The sequence below is a fragment of the Eptesicus fuscus genome, chromosome 5, assembly GCF_027574615.1.
Source record: "Eptesicus fuscus isolate TK198812 chromosome 5, DD_ASM_mEF_20220401, whole genome shotgun sequence".
Taxonomy (NCBI): domain Eukaryota; kingdom Metazoa; phylum Chordata; class Mammalia; order Chiroptera; family Vespertilionidae; genus Eptesicus; species Eptesicus fuscus.
In genome coordinates, this window is record NC_072477.1 from 56141033 (window position 1) to 56158302 (window position 17270).

Consider the following 17270-nt stretch of genomic DNA (forward strand, 5'->3'; position numbering starts at 1 on the left):
GAATGAAGTATGCATGTGCATCGACTGTTGAATTCACTTTTGTGCCATTTTTGTAAATATAATAGTTTTGCACAACCTCTCACAAATGTCTGTATTAATTTCATATATTAAAAAGTAGATGATGTGCCAACCAGAAGCACAAAAGTTCCTACACAAAACTCTGTATGTCATTAAAGCTTTTGTATAGTAAAAGTAGTTTACAACCCTGGGCTTATAGAATACCAAACTGACATCTTTGCTCAGTCTGCCATAGACTTAAGCTTTTTCATTTGTTACTAATATCCATGACATTCAGTGGCCTTGTGCAAATATGATATGTTGCTTAGGCATATCTTTTGTCCTATGCAGAACATTTCATTTTGACTTTTAGGAAAATTGCAATTCATGTAATTTATATAAACTTTTTAAATGTAGAAACTTTTTACTTCCACAGTCAGTTTTGGGGACACTAAAATAAAAGGCTTCAATGCTCTGCCTCCTATGGCCCCTCCCTTCTTATTTTTCCTGCTTCTTTGACTCAAATCATATTGGGCTGTGCTGTTCAGTCTGTTCGGAAGCATAGTGTCTATATCCTTACTCTTGAAACTTGCTCTGCTGAATGCTGGATTTTATAATGATGTTTTCCTTACAACATTTTAGTTAATTAACCATTGTTATTCCTATATTATTAGTATTTGACAGTTTAAATAAAAGGAACTTTATAATGAAACAAGTTCTTGAGAAGACTGGCCCGGGAACCTATGTCAGGATGAGCTGAACTCTGGTAAATAATTTTAAGAAATTCTGATGAGCTAAGTGAATTAAGCTTGTGACGATTAATGTACATGATAGGTGGAACATACTCATATTAAAATATTTAGATGTCTTGCTTCTTATAGATGTCACTTTAATAAAATATCAATTTATTTTTACTTGTGTTTTTATCTAATTAGTAAGAACTTTAGCAGACTTTATTAGGACAAATTTACTGCTCTTATAGGAGCTCTTCCCATCAGTAGCTGTAATGTTCTAGTGTGATGAGGATCAGTAATCAGATGATACTATTTTTCTCTTCATCCTTGACTTGCACAGGGCCTCCCTTCTTTTGGGTCCAGGCACCTACATCATCGTAGATGGTGCTTTGAGTATAGCACCTGCACTTAAAAACAGCCTAATGCTCTGAAAGCTCACTGATTATCTTTGTGCTCTACCCACCCCAAAAAGCAGAAAAGAACAAAATCAGTAATGTGTTAATTTGTAATTTTAGGAAATGGGAACAAGTAGGGTATTCCACAATACCTATAATTATTGCAGGATCGATTTAAGAATTACAAAATAGTGCTGGCTTTGGCACACATACACTAAAATTGGAAAAATAGAGGTTAGCATGGTCCCTGTGTAAGGATGACGAGCAAATTCATGAAGCGTTCCATGTTAAAAAAAATTACAAAATACTCCAAAGTAGAATTTCTGCAATATCTAGTTTTCTTAAATGAATATGTGCAAGCTATCACCATTAAATCTATGCATCAGAGATGAGTCTGAAAGATCAGAGAGACCGTATTATTCTTGACCATGATAGGACTCCTGCTTTGATTTGCGACAAGTGATGTATCGTCTGCTTGAGTTTTAGTTTGTAAAATACAATGCTAATATTTAACCTACCTCAAAACTTGAGGATCTGTGAAATACTGAATAAGTGCCCAAAATAAAATATTGTTGATTGTCTTTTTATTAAAAATTTCCTCATTAAACCAACCTGCCTTCTGTAAAGTCACAGTGCTTAAAATCTCAGGATTTTCCATTAGGAAAGACCTGTCATTAAGGATTTGTAGGTATAATTGCTTAGCCTCCATTATTGGTGCTTGGGATGGAGAGGTTTTAGTTTTCTGTTTTTGGTTCACCTCAATGCTCAGTTTGCTGAGGACATTTGCAGATCATTTCACCATTGCTAGAATGAAGATTTTGACTAGATGAGTTCAATCATATTCATCCATTTCTATGATTGTAGAGTTGTGTTTTGAGAGATGGCTACTTTTAATTGTCCTGTTTATTATAAACTAGAAGCCTGATGCACGAAATCCGTGCAAGGGGCTTGGCCCCTGCCGCTGCCGCAGCCGCAGCCGCCTCTGCCCCTGCCATCTAGGACGTCCAGTCTAATTAGCATATTACCCTTTTATTATTTTAGATGAATGCGGACGTAAAGTGAAGATAAATACTTCATGAACATCTTGGATAACGTCTGAAATAAATTACCTGTTTCATGTCTAGTAGCTCCTACTGGATAGTACAGTTTTGAGAAACATGCCAGTTTTGAAAGCTACAGCTGACTAAAGTAGTTATAGTTCTTGGCATTTGGTATAGCAGTAATGCTTGTTGGATTGTTTTTGATGAACTAGAAGGAGCATATTTGCAGTCTATTTACTAGTCAACCCTTTTGTGCTGCTGACCTGGTAAGGCCTCTACTTGTTTTACTTCAACAGTGGGAATTGGTCACTCTTTTTACTTGATGTAACAAAACCATACCTCTGAATATTACTGATACTTTTTACTAAATCGGATGTATTCTTAGTCCAAATTAGTGATGTTGTATTAAAGTTGAAGTGTAATCTCAACTTAAATTGTGCTCTTCACTTGGTGTTTGGTGAGCCAGGAGCAAGGAAGCCCATAGGAAGAGCACATCTGAGTGGCGACTAAAACAGTTTCTCTGGTGGCCTTTTCACGTTCCCCATTGTCCAAACACATGTCCACTCTTTTTCCTTTTTCACCTCATTTTACTGCGTCCCCCATCCTGACTTATTTAAGTCCCTGATGGCTTTCATTAAATGGTATTTAGGGCTTGAATTATCAATTTTTACTACCGTTCCCAATAGGTTACAATTAAGGACACATTTTTAATTTTCTAAAATACTATCTTAATCTGAATAATGACTAATTTGAGCCACTATCCCAATTCTGCAATTCAGTATACACTGCCAGTCTTCCCCAGCACACCTTGTAAAACTGAGATGAAAAAAAATCGCATTTTGGTATTGTTAAGACTAAAAACACTGATTTTTAATAGTTTCAGTCATTTAAGTAGGTAGGCCTATACATTTTATTCCGCAAGTCACTGGTGGTCATGATAACCATTAATGTGTGTTTGTATTATTTTTCAACTAAATAGCATTTGAAAGGAAATATCTAATTCTTTTAATATGCCCTCAAATCTGTTACCACATCTCTTATTTGTGATGCAATAGGACACTTTGTACTAAAAGGGCCAAGAGTAAATGCCTTTTTTGTTGAACATGTCTGTAGAGTTGGCAGTTAATGCTGAAATTTGTCCAGTAGCCCTTCCAAAGTTATACTTGTGAAATATACAGAAAAATAAATTGATTTACTTAATTTCTACTGATTTAATTTGCAGTTTTTGTCTCATTTAAATGTTAATGTTTTTTCAGTATATTTTGTGAAGTTGATCCCTTTAAATTTTGGCTACTATTATATACAGAAAGAATTATTGTAGTCTTAAATTTTGTTTTAATTTAATGTGTGTTGATGAGATTCTAGCAATTAACTTATATTTGTAAAGGCTTTGTGTTTAAGGTAACATTAAATGTTTGCAGATTGTGAGTCTTATCCATGTCGTGTAAAACACGCTAGTACAATATTGTCATAAATAGAAAGATGGATGAGACAAGGAGCTTACATTCTGAAAAGATATATAATATGTATGTTTATTATATGTGCAGAAAATTTAATGCAGGTAGAAAGTATTACATTTCTTAAGAGGTAGAAATAAAGTTCCAAGAAGTCTAGAGGAATGAGTTACTCAACTTGGGGGGATAAATGGGATGAATGAAATATCAGGATAGTCTTACAGGTGCCTTTAGGAGATAGGTTGCTATAGGCATGGGTGGGGGAAAAGGTAGGAAGGAGACCATTTTAAGTAGAGGGACTGTTACTTTCAAATAGTCGCCTAACAGTTGTGAGTCAGTGGTTGAGCATCGACCTATGAACCAGGAGATCACGGTTCGATTCCCGGTAAAGGCATTGCCCAGGCTTGATCCTCAGTGTGGGGTGTGCAGGAGGCAGACAGTCATTGATTCTCTCACATTGATGTTTCTATCTCCCTCTCCCTTCCTCTCTGAAATCAATAAAAAACAAAAGAACAAAAACAAATAGTCAAGGAGTTAGGAAATGTGGACCAGTATAAGGAAGATTGAATGGAGAACATGGCATGTGAAGGAACTCTTGATTTTTCTCCCTAACACTGTCCTTTTCCTTCAGCCTTCAACTAAGGTGCTCAGACCAACCTTGATTCCTCAAGCTGGGACCAACAGCCATCAAAATCTATTGAGTTTTCGATTTATCTCTACCGCCACCACCATACCCCAAGCCACTAATATTTCTTACCTGGATAGCTGGTGTAGTTCTAACACATCACCTTCTGCTCCTGCTCCCTTCCTGCTGTGCCCTTACCCATCCTTTCGCTCCATTCTGCTTCTGTTTTTAACATATAACCTCTTAAAATGTTCCATGTTCATTCCTGCTCCTGTCTTAACACAAGTTTCTTTTCCATTAAACCTTCCCCGTAGCTTGGCTGCCTCTTTTTCTTTGGATCCCAGCTCAACTTTTAACTTTCCTAGCGGGAGGTCTAATTCATTGTTGTATCATTAGCACCTAGAAACAGCTTATACTCAAATGCTTGTTGAACAAGTAAAGTAAAATAGAATATTGAGTTGGAAATGTAAGTGAAAAACCAGATTAAGGGTATGGATGCAGAGAGATAATGCTTGATTTCTCAGTCTCAGCCATCTAGCTTTCATTGAAGTAGGCCTTTATATGCAGCATTTCTGTGAATGAAGAAATGTCAAAGAGCTTTGCTCTCAGAAACTTCACAACTGAAATTGGTGTACCTGGTTTCCCATGGCAAAGATGTATTAACTTGGCTGCTTCTGTGCTCTTGTGATCATAACCTTGCAAGCATACTTTATCTGATTTCCGAGGCCCTTTATTGACCCATTTCCAATGCATAAGGCTGATCGATGTATTTTAGATTCTTGTTTTTCTGCAACTATACTAGCTAATGTTTATAATGACTGTGTATAAATGGAAGTTGCCATTTGTTTGAATTACTGCAGACATTATCCCTGGAGGGTAGTCATATTTTAACAATAAAGATCAGAAGCAGACTCCAGTGGGCAGCTTTCTGCCAGGTTACACTTAAAAGTTACAGAATACAAACCTTTCATATCTTCCTTAATTCTCAACTACTTTAATATCAGTATTATGAGAAACCCCAGTCACTATGGATGTACTAGTTAAAAGATAGACTAAAAATATTAGTTTTCTTTTTAATGGTAGACATTTACTACTGATTATAAGATCTATCTGTCTTGAAAACCTGTATATAAGTTAGGTATATGGCTCATGTTGCCAACTAGGGTAATTAAAATGGTCATATATAGTAGTATCCCTACCAAATTTATTTTCTGCCAGGTTTATATATAAACTTGAAAGAACTATTCATTATATTTGTAACTCCTGAATATATTATGATATTGCCAGCTAATTGCAGTATATTCCTATTTCCGAGAGAGATGTTCTACAAGAGTCAGAAGCAAAGGGAGGAAAAGGTTTTAATAAGAGGAAGATGGTCTCCAGTGTGGAGTATAGTACAACAGTGAGAAGAGTGGGACTTAAAAAAAATGCCAGGAAATTTGGAAATTGGTATCACTGATCCTTTGGCAAGGACAGCTTCAGTGGAGAAGGTATGTTATGGGCGTGGGGCAGAGGAATAGAAGAATGATAAACAACTAAAGATGAATTAAAGGTGAGGATGTTCTTTTGAGAGATTCTGAGGTACATGAAAGAAGATTTTGATTTTAAATGTAGGAAAGGTTTACGTATGGTTATAGGCAAAATAAAAAATATAGGGGGAGAAACCAAAGGAGGCAAGAACTGGGATCGAGAGTAGGCGTGAAGAGATCAGCCTTGGCATGTCTTCCGAAGCGTCAGAGGATTAATGACCAGAGTTCAGGTGGGGAAAAGCACTAGACTGAGGATTGCTCACCGAATGACCTTAGTCTCATCCAGGTGGTGAGGTCATTTTCAAAACTGAATGGAGCAAATGCCGTCCAGCGGGGCGCAGTCATAGGGTAAATAGATGGTCCCACGATGAGAGCTGTGCATTAGGGATAATAAAGCAACAAGTTCAGATTGAAGCAAGGGAGAAGTGGCCTCAGGGGAGAGTTTTCTGAAACGAAAGGAAGACTCTAAAATACTAGGTATGATGGAAGACATAAAATAATTGTAGCTATGATAGAAGCCAAAAGTACAAGGGGAAAATAATAATTAGAAACACTAAGAAAAACACTATTAGTGTATAGAAATGCCAAAGATTTCTTGGCATTAATTTTGTATCCTGCTACATTGCCGAATTCATTTCTTAAGTCTATTAGTTTTTTGATGGAGTCTTTTGGGTTTTTAATGTACAATATCATGTTATCTGCAAATAAGGACAGCTTTACTTCTTTTCCAATTTGGATGCCTTTTATTTCTTCTTCTTGTCTAATTGCAATGGCTTATACTTCCAGTACTATGTCGAACAGGAGTGGTGAGAGTGGGCATCCGTCTTGTTCCTGTTCTTAGGGGAAGTGGTTTTAGTTTTTGCCCATTGAGTATGATGTTAGCTGTGGGTTTATCATATATGGCTTTTATTATGTTGAGGTATGATCCTTCTATTCCCACCTTGTTGAGAGTTTTTATCAAGAAAGGGTGTTGGATTTTGTCAAATGCTTTTTCTGCATCAATTGATATGACTATGTGGTATTTATCTTTCAGTTTGTTTATGTGATGTATCACATTTATTGATTTGGGGATATTGTACCATCCTTGCATTCCTGGGATAAATCCTACTTGGTCATGGTGTATGACCTTTCTGATGTACTGCTGGATCTGATTTGCTAGAATTTTGTTGAGGATTTTGGCATCTATGTACATGAGGGATATTGGCCTGTAATACTCTTTCATTGTGTTGTCTTTATCTGGTTTTGGTATTAGGGTGATGCTGGCTTCATAGAAGGAGCTTGGAAGTGTTCCTTCTCTTGAATTTTTTGGAATAGTCTGAGGAGGATAGGTTTTAGTTCTTCCTTGAATGTTTAGTAAAACTCCCCTGTGAAGCCGTCTGGCCCTGGGCTTTTGTTTGCTGGAAGCTTTTTGATGACTGCTTCAATTTCTTCCATAGTTATTGGCCTATTGACATGTTTAGATTCTTCCTGATTGAGTTATGGAAGGTTATATTTTTCTAGGAATGTCCATTTCCTCCAGTTTGTTGGAATAGAGTTATTCATAGTATTTTTTAAACAATCCTTTGTATTTCTGTGGGGTCTGTTGTTATTTCACCTCTTTCATTTCTGATTTTGTTTATTTGGGTCCTCTCTCTTTGCTTCTTGGTGAGCCTGGCTAGTGGTTCATCAATCTTGTTCATCCTTTCAAAGAACCAGCTCTTGGTTTTTTTTTTGTTTGTTTGTTTTTGTTTGTTTTTTGTTTTTTTCAGCTCTTGGTTTTGTTGATCTTTTGTATTGTATTTTTGGTCTCTATGTCGTTTATCTCTGCTTTGATCTTTATTATTTCCTTCCTTCTGCTTACACTGGGCTTTTCTTGTTGCTCTCTTTCTAACTCTTTGAGTTGTAGGGTTAGGTAATTTATTACCATTGTTTCTTGTTTTTTGCAGTAGGCTTGTAGAACTATGAACTTCCCTCTCAAGACTGCTTTCACTGTGTCCCATAGATTTTGGATTGTTGTGTTTTCATTGTCGTTTGTTGCCATGGTGTTTTTTATTTCTTCTTTGATCTCTCTGGTAACCCAGTCATTGTTTAATAGCATGCCGTTTAGTCTCCATGTGTTTGATTTTTTTGGATTGTTTTTATTGTAGTTGATTTCCAGTTTTATGCCACTGTGATCTGAGAAGATGCTTGATATGATTTCTATCTTCATGAATTTGAAGAGACTTTGCCTATGACCCAATATATGGTCTGTCTTTGAAAATGACCCATGTGCACTTGAGAAGAATGTATATTCTGGGGTGAAATGTTCTGAAGATGTCAATTTATCCATCTGGCCTAGTGAGTCATTTAGGATTGATGTTTCTTTGCTGATTTTTTGTTTAGAGGATTTGTCCAATGGTGATAGTGGGGTATTAAAGTCCCCCACTATGATTGTATTGCTGTCAATCTCTCCCTTGATATCCTCCAGGAGTTTTTTTTTTTTTTTTTTTTATGTATTTGGGTGCTCCTGTATTGGGTGCGTATATGTTTACCAGAGTTACTTCTCTCTTTTTTTTTTTTTATAAGAAATGTTAGAGTTTTCTTTTTTTTTTTAAATTTCTTTATTGATTAAGGTATCACATATTTGTCTTCATCCCCCCATTCCCATCCCACACCCCTCCCCACGCATGCCCCCACCCCCCTGTTGTCCTTGACCACTGGTTAGGCTCATGTGTATACACACAAGTCCTTTGGTTGATCTCTCCCTTTATCCCCACCTTTTCCTACCCTCCCTCTGAGGTCTGACAGTCTGATCCATGCCTCCTTGTCTCTGTGTCTGTTCTTGTTCATCAGTTTATGTTGTTCATCATTTCCCCTAGATGAGTGAGATCATATCCTACTAGAAATACACTTATAAGAACCGAAAATGAGACAAGCAATAATGGTTATGCTGAAACAGAGTTATTTCTTCTTGTTGGATTGCTCCCTTTAGTATTATGAAGTGGCTTTCCTTATCTCTTGTTATGTCCTTCACTTTGAGATCTAATTTGTCAGATATAAGTATTGCTACCCCAGCTTTTTTTTTCATTTCCATTCGCCTGAAAAAACTTTTTCCATCCCTTCACCCTCAGTCTGTGTGCATCTTTTTTTCAGAGGTGGGTTTCTTGTAGACAGCAGATATATGGGTCATGTTTTCTTATCCAATCCATTATTTTTATTCTTTACCCCTGTGTTCCTTCTTCGCTTCCTATTTATTTTTTTTACAGCAGACCCTTTAGCACTTCTTGCATTGCTGGTTTGGTGGTAATAAATTCCCTTAGTCCTTTTTTGTCTGTGAAGCTCCTGATTTCACCTTCAATTTTGATTGATAGCCTTGATGGGTACAGTATTCTTGGATTGAGACCCTTCCTTTGCATGACTTTGTATATTTCATTCCATTCCCTTCTGGCCTGATGAGTTTCTGTTGAGAAATCAGTTGCTAGTCTGATGAGGGATCCTTTGTAGGTAACTTTCTGTCTGTCTCTGGCCGCTTTTAAGATTCTTACTTTGTCGTTGGTATTTGCCAATTTAATTATAATGTGCCTTGGCGTCGGTCTTTTGGGGTTCATTTTGCTTGGGACTCTGTGAGCTTCTTGGATTTGTGTGGGTTTTTTCTTTCCTATATCAGGGAAGTTTTCTGTCATTATTTCTTCAAACAGGTTTTCTATTCCTTGCTCAGTTTCCTCTCCTTCTGGAACCCCTATTATGCAGATGTTGTTTTGTTTCGTGTTGTCCCAAAGTTCCCTTAAGCGCTCCTCCTGCTTTTTAAATTTTTTTTCTAGAAGCTGCTCTACTTGGGTATTTTTTCCTACCTTGTCTTCTAGCTCACTGATGCGGTCCTCTGCTTCTTCTAATCTACTCTTGATGCTTTCTATTGCGTTCTTTACAGCAGCAATGTCATTTTTCATTTCCTCTTGGTTCTTACACATATTGTCGAGTTTGTCTTCCATTCTTTTCAGCCACCTTATGACCATTTCTCTGAATTCTTTCTCTGACAGGTTGCTTGCCACCATTTCGTTTACTTCCTTTTCTGGTGATGCCTGCTTTTCTTTCATATGCAGGTTGTTTCTTTGTCTCCCCCTGGTCTCTCTTCTCCGGGTGTCTGGTTATGTAGTTCTCTCTCTCCTGCATTGATTTAAAGGCACAAAATACAACACAACCAGGTACAACGCACAAGGCACTGAACAGAAATGTATTCATGATATTAATAACCCCAAATAAAGGTGACCACCAGAGAAAGGCAAATGAGAGGATAGGAGAGAAAGAAGAGAAAAAAGAAAAAGAAAGAAAGGAATGCAAAAATGAAATTGGGAAAAGGAAAAAAAAGAAAAGAAAGAGAATAAGAAAGAAAAAGGGAAAAAACTATATATATGGGGAGAAAACTCCAATAGAACAGCCACTAATCCAAACAAATGCCAGCAACTACAAATAACAACTAATATCAAGCGAGGCGAGGGAAAACAGAAGCAAAAAACAAAAAACAAACAAACAGAATAAGCAAAACAATCTCACAAACAAGCATAAAAAATCGATATAATCAACAATCAAGCAAACAACAAAAGGACAGAAAAAAAAAATTTTTGGATAGTGAAGACAGAGAATAGAGAGGTGTGTATGGACTTGGAGCAGGGGATTTGAAATTAGATATATAAGTAGGGTGAAATTTTAACAGGGTAAAAGAAGGAATAGGGAAAATCTAAAGCAGGAAAAGAGTAAGAGAAACAGGACAACAAAAGGGGAAAAGTTAGGAAGAGAGTGATGGCATAAAAGTAAAGTTGAGATAGAGTAAAATGATGCTAAAGGGAAGATGAAAATAGAACGTAGAACACTAATCCCAAAGTAAAATAAAGAGAAAATAAAATGATACTTTTTTTAAAAAAAGGTAAAATAATAGTAGTAGTAATACTGATTGAAAATAAAAATAAGTAAAAGATGAAAAAAAAAAAAAAAAAAATGTGCAGTAGTGAAGGTCATTCACTTCCTCTACTGTTGTGTTTGGCACGCCTGTTTCCTAGTCATTAAGCAGGCAGTGTGTCTTAATTTCTTGTATTCCTTTATTTGTGTTTACACAAGAGTCAATTTGTGATTCAACCCCTGGGTGGCAGTGTTTCTGGATTGATCTCCAGGTCTACAGGTCCTCTCTAGCCAGTGCTTAGATCCTGCTTTCCCTGTGGCACTTAATACCAGTTTGTGGGAGTGGGTTGCCCCAGAGCTGGTTCTCTGATGGTTATTCCCCGCTCTGATCCCCAGGTTCCAGAAAAACAACTTTCCCTGCAGTCTCTTAGGGTGTCCCCAATTGGGTGATCCTATGTATTGGGCTTAGTAATCAGAAGCAAGGATTTAAAGAGGAAAAAGAAAAAAAAAAGAGCCAGAGTAAGTGTTCGAACTCTGGGGCTGCACGCAAGTCTGTGCAGTCTTTTTTCCCCTTGGGTCTAAGCAGCTGGCACACTTTTAAAATTTTTAGGCTGTCCTTTTGTGTCAGATCAAAATGGGTTGCTTTTTAGAGTTCCCTTCTGTTAGCAGCTCTGAGGACCCCCTTCCACATTCACGGATCACACCAGCCCCAACAGCCACGGATTTTTCTAGGCGCAGACTTCCCCCAGTCCTCCAGCTCCTGCAGTGTGCGTGTTTCTCTCTCCTGCCGGGACCAGAGGCCTCACCTTATCCCAGGTGAAATCTGACCTTTCCGTGGTGGAGTGTAGAGCTCCCCTGAATCCGCGGGTATGCGCCAATTGGGGACCGGTGTTCTCAGGGTCGCAGCTGTGTGGTGGGTGCCGTAGTTGTAGATTCCCCGGGCTTTTCAGGTTCCTGACAACATCCACTTTCCCCTTCAAGATGGCGTGGTCTCCGCCACCGAGCCAGTCTCTCCAGGAGGGAACCCAGCAGCAGTGGGGGCTGCCTGGTCAGGGGAGCCCCGTCCAGCAGTCCTCCACAGTCACCTGGAGTATAGCTGTTCCTCAACTCACCAACAAACACTCCCTGTGCAACCACACACTCTCCCTTTGTTTTCTCACTCACACACTATCTTGCAGTCCGCCTTCCCGTCGGCAGCCATCTTCCTTTCTCCCACATAACATTTTAGCATGTAATCACAGTGTATTCTAATTGCATTCATTCAGTTACTTCCTTTCCATGAAAGGTAACTTACTATTTTGCTGTAGCACTTATTTAGCCCAGTGCCTGGCCATAGTAAGTGCCCAACACATATTTTCTGGAAGAAATGACACCTTTGAGAGTGTAGTCATTCCCATTCACTCCTGATATATATATATATATACTGGAGATCCGGTGTATGAAATTCATGCACGGGTAGGGTCCCTAGGCCTCGCCGGTGATCAGAGCCGATCGGGGTCTTTCAGCTGCTGGCCAGGACCTCCCTTCCCCAGCTGCCAGCTGGGGTCTTCCTTCATTCCGTGCAGCCCCCTGGTGGTCAGTGTATGTCATAGCGAGCGATTGGTCTCCTGGTGGAACTCCTGTGGTGACAATTTGCATATTAGGCTTTTATATGTATATAGATAGATAGATAGATAGGTAGGTAGATAGATATGCACACACATTATATCATGGACAGGGCTCTTAATCACAAATTTATAATTCTGACTCATTTAATCAGATCACTTACAAAACTGTTGAAATGCTAGAGAAACAGTCTTTTTTTAAAATATATTTTTATTGATTTCAGAGAGGAAGGGAGAGGGAGAGAGAGATAGAAACATCAATGATGAGAGAGAATTATTGATCAGCTGCCTCCTGCATGCCCCCTACTAGGGATCGAGGCACAAACTATATGCCCCTGACTAGAATTGAACCCGGGACCCTTCAGTCCGCAGGCTGATGCTCCATCCACTGAGCCAAACCGGCCAGGGCTAGAGAAACAGTCTTGATGTAAATCTAGGAACAACCCCAGAAACATGCTCCACCAATGGCTTGATAGGGACACTGCTCCTGCCACCACCACCAACTGAGAGGCAGGAGCCCAACTTGGCCACCTCTGTTGCCACCTTCACTGGCAATGGAAGTTCTATTTGCAGAGCCTATTTCTTATATCCTAAGTATCCTAAGTCTTGTGCAGATGAATCTTGTAGACTAGGTCATACAGTCACATATAGTCATATTAGAGGCCTGGTGCATGAAATTCGTGCACGGGGGGGGGGGGTCTCCCCTCAGCCCAGCTTGCACCTTCTCCAATCCGGGATCCCTTGGGGGGTACATCCCTCTCACAATCCTGGACCGCTGGCTCCTAATCGCTCACCTGCCTGCCTGTCTGGTCACCCCTAACTGCCTCTGTGTGCTGGCCTGGTCACCCCTAACTGTCCTCTGCTGCTGGCCAGGTCACTCCCAACTGCCCCCTGCCTGCTGGCCTGATCGCTCCTAACTGTCCCCCCTGCCGGCCTAGTCACCTCTTACTGTCCCCCCCCTCCCCCCGCCGGCCTGGTCACCCCACGCAGCCTGCTGTTCAGTCATTTGGTTGTCCCTCACTAACCCCCCTGCCGGCCTGGTTGAGGCAGTCATCTTGTGAGGGTGTCAGGGTAAATTTGCATATCACCTCTTTATTATATACTAGAGGCCCGGTGCACGAAATTCGTGCACGGAGGGGGGTTGTCCCTCAGCCCAGCTTGTACCCTCTCCAATCTCGGACCCCTCAAAGGATGTCCGACTGCCCGTTTAGGCCCGATCCCTGGGATCGGGCCTAAACGGGCAGTCGGACATCCCTCTCATAATCCAGGACTGCTGGCTCCCAACTGCTTGCCTGCCTGCCTTCCTGATTGCCCCTAACTGCATCTGCCTGCAGCCTGATCACCCCCTAATCATTCCCATGCCAGCCTGTTTGCCCCCAACTTCCCTCCTCTGCCGGCCTGGTCACCCTTAACTGCCCTCTCCTGCAGGGTTGATCACCTCCAACTGCCCTTCCTTGCAGGCCTGATCCCTCTCAACTGCCCTCCCTTGCAAGCCTGGTCCCTCTCAACTGCCCTCCCTTACAGGCAGGGTGCCTCCCAACTGCCCTCTCCTGCTGGCCATCTTGTGGTGGCCATCTTGTGTCCACATGGGGGCAGGATCTTTGACCACATGTGGGCAGCTATATTGTGTGTTGCAGTGATGATCAATCTGCATAGTTCTCTTTTATTAGAGAGGATAGAGGCCTGGTACAGGGGTGGGGGCCAGCTGGTTTGCCCTGAAGGGTGTCCCTGATCAGGGTAGGGTTCCCTTGGGGCATGGGGCGGCCTGAGTGAGGGGCCTGTGGTGGTTTGCAGGTGGGCCATGCCCCCTGGGATGCAAGCAGAGTCCCTGGTATCTGGAATTTATTTTCCTTCTACAACTGAAACTTTGTAGCCTGGAGCAGAGCCAAGCCTGGGGCTCCCTCCAAGGCCCGAATCCATTTGTGTTGGGGTTATAATTGAAACTTTGTTGCCTTAAGTGGGTGGGCCCGGCCAGGGTGTTCAGAAAGCTTTGCTACCCCTGTTGCTGGCGGCAACCCTGGCCTGCTCTCTCAAGCTCCATTCTGCCGCCATTTGTTTGAATTTGTTTACCTTCTATAATTGAAACTTTGTAGCTTGAGTGGAGGCTTAGGCCTGGCAATGGCTGGCAGAAAGCTTGGCTTCCTCTGTTACCTAGGGAACCTTGCTCTCTGTGGCTGTAGCCATCTTGGTTTGGGTTAATTTGCATACTTGCTCTGATTGGATGGTGGGCGTGGCTTGTGGACGTGGCTTCTGGATGTGTCGGAGGTATGGTCAATTTGCATATTTGTCTATTATTAGATTATATGATAGCATTCAAGCTGCAAAAGAGGTGGGAACTGGCATCTTGATTTTTCTATCAGGAGGCAGGACTAATGTAGAAATTTTCTTTAATTGATCTTTTAAAATGTACTTTAGAGAAAGAGAGAGACATCATTATGAGAGAGAAACCTTGATTGGTTGCCTCCTGCACACACCCCAGTTGGGGATTGAACCCACAACCTGGGTGCCCTGTCCAGGAATAGAGCTCGCTACCTATTTCAGTGGATGGAATGACAACACTCCAACCAACTGGCCAGGGTGAAACTTCCTTAAAATACAGAAAAGAGGACAGACAAATATGGTAGATGCCATTATATCTTCCTATATGGTCCAACACAACACTGTAGTGTTGTCTACTCTCGTGTGGGAGAACTTCAGGGAGTTCTGTATTTCCTTATTTTGATTTGACATGCCTAGAGGTATTAAAAGAGGCTCTTAAACTATATAGCCAGATGGTAACCAATTAAGTTAGAACATTTTTACAGTCCTAATCTTTGGCCTATATATCCCTCCTGATTGACCCCCAAGTTTATTTTCCCCCCATCAAAAATGTTCTTTCAGAAGTCACTCAGTTCTTGACTGGGCTTCCCTTGAATCTTGCAACATGACAGAAGCAGGCAGTTCAGGACAGGGAGTGAACATGTGGGAGCTAGGACTGAAAATTTGATCAATATCTTAAAATTGTATAGCACAGACCAGTTTCCAATACTTTCTCATCTCATTTGAACCTGCCAACAATACACACATAAGTTGTCCTTTCTTTGCTGATTAAAAAAATGATAAGCCCAGGCTTCCCACTGTTGGAAAATTTAGGGATAAGCCAGGGGAGGAGGCTAGAATGATTTCCGTGGTGATGGGTCAGAGTTGAAGACATTAGTATGAACTAATGATTAGCTTAATATAGTTTCCTACATATAGAAATGTTTATAGATATGTGTGTCTACACAGATAAGTATACACATATTTTCTTACTCTGTGGCTAGAAAAAAATGAGGCCAAGAGCAATGAGGCCAAGATCTTAGTTTCTAATACTCTCCAATGAAAGGGACCAGGGCTCCTTGGAGAAATGGCTGATTCTAGGACTGGAGAAGAAATGAAGAAATATCAAGATGAGTCTGCAGCATCTTATTAAGCTAAAAGATAAGGAAGTGATCTAAAAAAAAAAAAAAAAAGGCAAAATAAAACACAATACAATCCCTTACACAATGATGGGGGGTATGTCAAAAGGACACAGGAACCAACTGAAAGAGTTCCCAGTGGCTAATTTCAGCAACAAAATAAAGTATCAGATTATAACCGAAAGTATTAAGTAAACACTTGAAAGTCTATACTTGCATAAATAAATAATTGAATGAATAAATGGTGGAAATGAGACAAGTCACCCATGTAGAAAAATTCCAAGGAGGTGGAGCATAACTTCCCACTCATATGTGAGCTGCATATAGTGACTTCATTCACAAAAAGTATGGAGCCCTGGCAGGTGCAGTTGGTTGAGCGTCGTCGTCCTGTATACCAAGAGGTCACTTGTTCTATTCCCGGTCAGGGCACATGCCAGTGTTGTGGGCTCAATCCCCAGTAGGGGGCATGTTTCTCTCTCTCTCTCTCTCTCTCTCTCTCTCTCTCTCTCTCTCTCTCTCTTCTCTCTCTCTCTCTCCTTCTCTCTCTCTCCCCCTCCCTCCCTTCCTCTCTCTCTAAAAACCAAAAATTATTTTTAAAAAATATATTTTATTGATTTTTTACAGAGAGGAAGGGAGAAGGATAGAGAGCCAGAAACATCGATGAGAGAGAAACATCGACCAGCTGCCTCCTGCACACCCCCCACCGGAGATGTGCCCGCAACCAATGTACATGCCCTTGACCGGAATCGAACTCGGGACCTTTCAGTCCGCAGGCCGACACTCTATCCACTGAGCCAAACCGATTTCGGCTAAAAAAAATTTTTTTTAAAAATCAATTAAATAAATTTTAAAAAAAGAGTATGGGAAAGGGCATGTATTAGTTTGCTAGGGCTGCCATAACAAAGTATCACAGACTTGGTGGCTTAAACAACATAAATTTATTTCTCACTTTTCTGGAGGCTAGAAGTCCAATATCAAGGTGTTGGCAAGTGTGGTTCCCTCTTAGGCTCTCTGGCTGAGTCAAAATTAAACTGACAAAAACAGATTAATAGGAGAAAGGCATGCAAACTCATATTAAATTTTACATGACATGGGAACCTTTATAAGGAAATGAAGACCCAAAGAAATGGCAAAACCTATTTGCTTTTATATTAGGTTGAACAAAGAGAAATAATCAAGGAAAAGTGACTAAACTATGTAGGGAGGTTAAGGAAGAGAATTATTTTAAGGTCTACACAGAATTCTCTTGGTCTCAACTTCTAGTCCTTGGTGTTAAGAATGTTACTTTCCTTCTCGTATAGGGAGGACATCTTTCATACAGAATTTCACCTGCTTTTAAGAAAAAGAAGGAAGGTTAGAGTGTTTTCCTTGTATTTGCTGTTTTTCAAGTACCCCTTGAAATAGTCCATATGCCAAAGCAGCATACCATGGGGTGACATGCCCTGAACTCCTTCATCAGCATACTCAGCACTTCTCAACAGTTGTGGGAGGTAGGTATTGTCCTAAGGGCAAGAAAACAGAATGATTACCACCTTACACAGGGTACGAAGGAATGCAAGGGGGTAGAATTCAAGTCTCTTAAATCTCAATCCAGTGCTCTTTTT

The 17270-nt window shown here is 40.4% G+C and overlaps 1 pseudogene; it reads left to right on the forward strand.

The window, feature by feature from the left end:
• Positions 1–1317: 1317 nt before the first annotated feature.
• LOC114232065 (U6 spliceosomal RNA) lies at positions 1318–1418 on the forward strand (annotated as a pseudogene).
• The last annotated feature ends 15852 nt before the right edge of the window (positions 1419–17270 follow it).